Raw genomic sequence first — 6,778 nt, forward strand, 5'->3', positions numbered from 1 at the left:
TACAAACTATACATCTGACAGTATTTTTCCAAAACTTCACATCTTTTGAGCATTTTAGATGAGAAAAATACAGCATCCTCCACTATGGAAAACAGCCAGGCTGCTTCTCAAAAGGTTAAACGTAGAAGAACTACAGTATGACCCAGAAATTCCACCTCTAGGTACATACCAAAATAAAAATAGAAGGCAGGGACCCAAATTCATATAGACCAGTGTTCATAGCATTATTCACAACAGCCAGAAGGGGGAAACACACCACATGTCATCAACAGATCAGTGGGAAAACCTAAGTGATCTCTACATGGAGCAGAGTATTGTTCAACCTTAAAGGAAATTCTCACCCCACACCACAACATGGACGAACCTTGAGGACATTCTGCTCAATGCAATAAGCCAGGCACTGGAATGACAGGATTCCAATGATATGAGGGACCTAGACGAGTCCAATTCATAGACAAAGTGGAATGGTGGTTGCCGGGGCTGAGAGTAGAGGGGAATGAGGAGTTAGTGTTTAATAGGGACAATCTTCTTTTTTTTTTTTTTTAAGATTTTATTTATTTGACAGACAGGTCACAAGTAGGCGGAGAGGCAGGCTCTCTGCTGAGCAGAGAACCCGATGTGGGGTTCGATTCCAGGACCCTGGGACCATGACCTGAACCAACAGCAGAGGAAATAGCGACAATCTTAAAGTTTGGGAAGATGAAAAAGTTCTGGCAGTGGTTGTTGGTGGTGGTTATATGTGATGTGACTGTGCTTAGTGCATTGAACTGTATGCTTTGCAACAGCTAAATATATATTTACTTACATATACTGTCCTCAAGAAAATGTTAACATGTGTACCTTTTTCAGGCCAACGGTCAGTCACGGGTTCTGTGGATTAATTAGGTGTTACTGTCACACCTTCCCTTGTGGCTCTGCTCTGATGCAGGGGGGGACTGGGTTCACCAGACCCTCCTCTTCCTCTTAAGCCAGCTGATGGGAGAGACTTGAGGGACTGGGAAGGGGGAGGGATGTGCTTGCCACTGTCCTGTTCCCGTCAGCCCCTGCAGGAATGGCCCATGCTGGGCCTCCAGCAACCAGTGCTCCCCCTTCCCTGCACACCACGCAGGGCAGCACTGGGGCTGGGATAGGTAGGCGTCCTGCCTCCTGTGCCCCGGCCTGACCATCACAGCCCCTGCTGACCCCCTCCTCAGACGCCCGTCTGCCCAGCGGTTCCCACACCTGCGAGGCTGGCAGTGCCCTCAGAAGCGCAGGCCAGGCCGGTAGGGGGCCTTTCTCTGAGCTCCACAGTTTGGGCGACACCCCCTCTTCCTTTTTGCTTCCCCCAGAGCTGACAGCACTAGTGCTTCCTTCAGCCGTCATGGATTACCTCGGGTTCCCTCAGTTGGGTTAGCATTTTAACAATGGTGTGGCTACTGTAGTTAGTCTTAACAATTTGTCTCCCTCTCTGATTTTGTCTTATTTTTCCCCTCCCTTCCCCTAGTTCTTCTGTTTTATTTCTTAAATTCCACATCACATATGAGTGAAATCGTAGGATAATTGTCTTTCTCTGACTGACTTATTTCACTTAGCATAATACCCTCTAGTTCCATCCACGCCATTGCAAATGGTAAGAATTTTTTGATGGCTGAGTAATATTCCGTGTGTGTGTGTGTGTGTGTGTGTGTGTGTGTGTGTGTGTGTGTTACTACATCTTTATCCATTCATGGAGGGGAGGTGGGGGGGGGTAGCAGGGTGATGGGCACCAAAAAGGGCCCTTGATGGCATAAGCACTGGGTGTTATTACAACTGATGACTCACTAAATTCTACCTCTGAAACTAATAATATACTATGTATTAATTGAATGAATTTAAATTTTAAAAAGTTGACCATTACATTAAAATTTTTTTTAAGTTTGAAAGAAAAGAATGTGGCTCTTTTCCTGTAGTGAATCCCTGTTTAAAAATGCCTGGGGACGTCTGGGTGGCTCAGTCTAGTGTCTGCCTTCGGCTCAGGTCATGATCCCAGGGTCCCGGGATTGAGCCCTGCATCAGGCTCTCTGCTCAGCGGGGAGCCTGCTTTCCCCTTTCTCTCTGCCTGCCTCTCTGCCTACTTGTGATCTCTGTCAAATGAATAAATATATAAATATTATTTATAAATAAATAAGTAAATTTATTTTTAAAAATAAAAAATAAATAAAAATACCTGATTTCTGTCTGTTTTCCTAACCGCCAGAGGGCGCGGTAATGGGCGTGGTCTCAGGAAACAGGCTCAAAGATGTGTTTAAGAAAATAATGTTTTGGGGTGCCTGGGTGGCTCAGTGGGTTAAAGCCTCTGCCTTCGGCTCAGGTCATGATCCCAGTATCCTGGGATCGAGCCCCACATCGGGCTCTCTGCTCTGCAGGGAGCCTGCTTCCTCCTCTCTCTCTCTCTGCCTGCCTCTCTGCCTACTTGTGATCTCTGTCAAATAAATAAATAAAATCTTTAAAAAATAATAATAATGTTTGTTTGCCCTAGGCATTTGCGGCTACTTCAGTGATCTGTGGCCTTTATATGAACAACTAAATCTTCACTCTTGCGTCTGTGCCTGTCCTCTGTAGTATCAACAGAAGCACCCTTGTTCAGTGGGGTAGTTTCGGGGTTAAAGGTAGGACTTTGCAAGACAAACTTGTGCGGTTTACAGCTCTTGGCTTTCCCTAGTTTTTCAGTATGCTCCTCCAACTTTTCCAGCTCTCGTTTTCCAGTATGCTTTTAGGGTTTTTCTCTGATCAGTAGGGCTTTAGACAATGTGATAAGGACTTCACGGTATCCTATACTACAGTCCTCCACAGTCCTTTAGGGGCGGGTGAATCAATGTCAACTTTGTGAGCAGTTTTCTCGACTCATGGCCCGTCTTGCCCACAGGGATGGTCCATCATGTAAGAAGCGGAAACTCAATGTCCTCTCTCTCTTGGTTTTTAAAAAGGTCTCTCCTTTTGAAAAACAGGTGTAAACAACGCCATTATGTTTTTGTAGCTCATTGTCCTAGATGAGTGCCCATTTGATTCTCAGAAACCGAAATGAGTAGAGAGACCGGTGTAAATTGAATTTTTAGTTGTCTGCATAGGCAGCGAACAAAGTCCGAGAAAGTACAAATAAGAATCACCTATTGCCCCAAGATCTATAGACGTTGTTAAGACCACAAAATCCTATCACTAGTCTGTGGAGTAGACAGTAAACGAGGTTGGATTCACCTGCTTCGCGGAGAGTCAGCAGTGAATGAATTACTTCGAATGCAGTCAGGGAACGTCGTGGTGCTTCTGCGTGTGAAAACCCTCCTCACTTCCTTCTGCCTCCTCCGTCCTGGTGCTTATTTCAAGTTTGGCAGGTGGTTTTTTTTAATGGTTCAGATTTGAATATTAAAACAGAGTGTTGGTATTAGTGGATGACACGATAAAACACGAGCTTTTAGGCCAGGTTGTAAACAAAATACCTAACACTGGTTGTTGGTTTTGTTTTTTGTTGTTTGTTTGCTTGTTTTTTTTTTTTCAGGAGCAACTCTCAGGGGAGAGAGAAAGTACTTGTGTGGATCACCTTGATGTTATAACTGGGCCCACAGATTGCAGGTCAGCGTGGTCAGGACGTGGTTCGCAGCCCGTTACTTAGTTGCAATACTGTAGTTGGCCTAGTTGAAATGTGTTGGGTGGTTGCTGTATGCAGAAGGCTGTGCCTGGGTACTGCAGGGGGTAAGACAGAGAAATCAGACAGTCCCCGCCCTTGAGTCCAAATACAAGAGACAGAGGGACACCATTAAACAACGAAGAGACTCCCGGGGAAAGCAGAGGAGGGAGAAGCCAAGGCCAGGATGGGAGAAGGTGGGGAGGTGGGGAGACACTCTCCCCCTCGCCCTCAAGAATGAGTTGACTATAAGGGCGCCTGGGTGGCTCAGTTGTTAAGTGTCTGCCTTCAGCTCAGGGTGTGATTGCCGGGTCCTGGGATCGAGCCCCGCATCGCACTCCCTGCTTGACAGGAAGCCTGCTTCTCCCTCTCCCACTCTCCCTGCTTGTGTTCCCTCTCCTGCTATGTCTCTCTCAGTCGAATAAATAAATAAAATCTTTAAAAAAAAAAAAAGAATGATTTGACTATGGACTGACTGTTGGCCAGGCAGTGTATCCAAAGAGCCGGGGAAACCTCTGGAAAAAGACTATGTCATAAAACATGCACTGTTAGCCATTCCAATAGCTTCCTAAACACTTGGCTGCTTCTCGTAAATGTTTGGTGAAGCCTGTTTTCATGATAGAACATAATTACTGGAAATACAGTGGAACTGTCTGCATGCATACAAAAAAAAAAAAGGAAAGCATGTCTCATTCCAATAAATTTGCAATGGTTACTGAAAAGAGTTCTGAAAAATCTGCCTTCATATTTTTAGCAAGGGGAAGCTGATGCGTCTGATCTATTTGTAGACCAACCAGCCCTGTTCCTACAGCTTAAATCAACCCTGTGACAAACGAAGAGGGTAAACAGCCCCAATTCATCTGCTATTGGTGAAAACAGCTCACCGCACATGTCCAGTAGGATGGAAAGTTCCTCACCACGCACACCCAGCGGAAACAACAGGTGGTCCCAAAGCTGTGAGAGTTTCGTCACGGCCACTGACCCACTACCGGGGGCTGGGTGTTTAGATCTCGATGGGCCACGCTTAACAACAGAATCCCTAGATTTTACTGGATTTCTTTCTTTAAAGAAATCACAGATCTTTCTGATGCTAGTCCAGATATGTTCAATAAATGCTTGTGATTAAAATAGATTACATTCCCTTATATTGGAGAAGAACGTGGGGTTAATAGGACCAATCAGGGATGGCAGTCCTGAAGCTCTCCCAGGAAGACACTGGTCCCAGTATGTCTCAGCCCTCAGGCCTCCTCAGCTTTACCCTCTGGGTCAGCAAGTGAAGTCTAGGTTTGCCTCGGGCCCCTCAACCCATGAAAGGACCTCTGCCCTAATTTGTTGGAATGCCCTAACCTCGGAAAAGCAGTTGTTCAAGATTCAAAGCAGGAAGTTTTAATATACGAAGCCTGTTAGTTTGGATTCCCATCAAAGCGTAATCCGTCATCCAACAAGTAGAAAGACCTGGTGACAGCTGGAGGGGGACGGCACCTGGCACCTGAAAGTTAGAAAGGAAAGGAGAGCAGAGACAACGGGACCAAGTTTGCATTTCCCTGCATGGCTTCTGCCACGTTGGGACAGAGGTGCCTCGCAGCCTCCTCCCACACAGAACCCCAAGACCCAGGATGAATCCCATCCACCACCAAGCGTCCCTCTTTCCTGTGAGTTCCAGTTCTCGCTGCAGCTGGCTTGGCCCCTGGACCAAAATTAGCTCCGATCTCCCCTTTGGGCAGATGCTCCTCCGTCCCCAGCTGGAGCTCCCACGTCTCTCCGAAGCTCATCTTCTTGTATGAGCCAGTCACACTCACTCTCTGTGTTTTCACCCCTCGAGCTCACCTCCCAGGTCACTGCCACACGGTTCTCCACAAAATGTCACCAACAGCCTGCTGGTGCTAAACCTGGTGGACAGGCATCAACATGCTTGGCGTCCCTACAGCACTGAGCCCTGAGAGTGCCCCCTTATGTCACACAGTGTCCAGATGGCCCTTCCAGAAGACTACTTCCTGAGCAACAGTAGGGCGTAGCAGTCAGGAATGTGGTCCCAAAGCCAAGTCATATGGGTTCGAATCACAATCAGACTGCCTGCTGGTTGCATTATCATTTAGCAGATTACTCAGCTGCTGTGTGCCTCAGTTTCCACATCTGAGACATGGGGATAAGATTAGATGCTAGCTACTTTATAGGTTTGTTGTGAGGATTAAATAAGTGACTATCTGTGAACTTCCTAGAATTATCCTGGCACACAGCAAATACTCAGTTAATTAGCTGTCACTGTCATAGCTTTTTCCTTTTTTTAAAAAAGATTTTATTTATTTATTTGACAGACAGAGATCAGAAGTAGGCAGAGAGAAAGGGGGAAGCAGGCTCCCCACTGAGCAGAGAGCCCGAAGCGGAGCTCAATCCCAGGACCCTGGGATCATTACCTGAGCCAAAGGCAGAGGCCTTAACCCACTGAGCCACCCAGGCACCCCTGTCATAGTTTTTTCAAACCTTTTATTTTTTTAAATAATTTTAGACTGACAGGAAGTGACAAAAATAGTCCAGTTACCACATACTCTTTCCTCAGTTTCCCCTGATAACAGCATCTTCTAGAACTATAGCACAATTATCAAAACTTGAAATGGACATTTGACATTAGTACAACACCATTAACTAATTAACAGACCTGATTCCCATTTCCCTGGTTAATTGTTTTTAATCATCATGTTATCTTTCCAGAATCTCTTCTTCTTTCTTGGCTTCTGTGGCCTCTAATGTCTGTGTCCTCAGAATATTTCTAAGCATTTCTCCCTTGGCTTATCTTTTAGGTCTTATGCTCCCCAGGGAGTGGCAGGTCTTTGGGCTTCTATCCAATGGTCATTTCCTCACTTCTTTCCTTTTGTGCAGGTAGGGAATGGTTGTGTGCTTCCGGAAGCAGCCCTGGGGGTGAATCTTAACTGGTATACACCCAACACGACTCCATCCCTTCTTCTGATGATTTTTTGGGGATGAGCATGAACATGAATTCAAGCCCACTAGGTGGTTTCTGGAAAGGCTTTTACTCTTGAAAAGAGACTCATGCACAGGTTCTCTAGTGTTGGATCAGTCGTCTTCAGTGAAGCTTGGCACTGCAGCAGCCATCTTGGACCCATAAAGAAAGTCTCCCTAAAG

Source organism: Lutra lutra, chromosome 12, assembly GCF_902655055.1.
Source record: "Lutra lutra chromosome 12, mLutLut1.2, whole genome shotgun sequence".
Taxonomy (NCBI): Eukaryota; Metazoa; Chordata; class Mammalia; order Carnivora; family Mustelidae; genus Lutra; species Lutra lutra.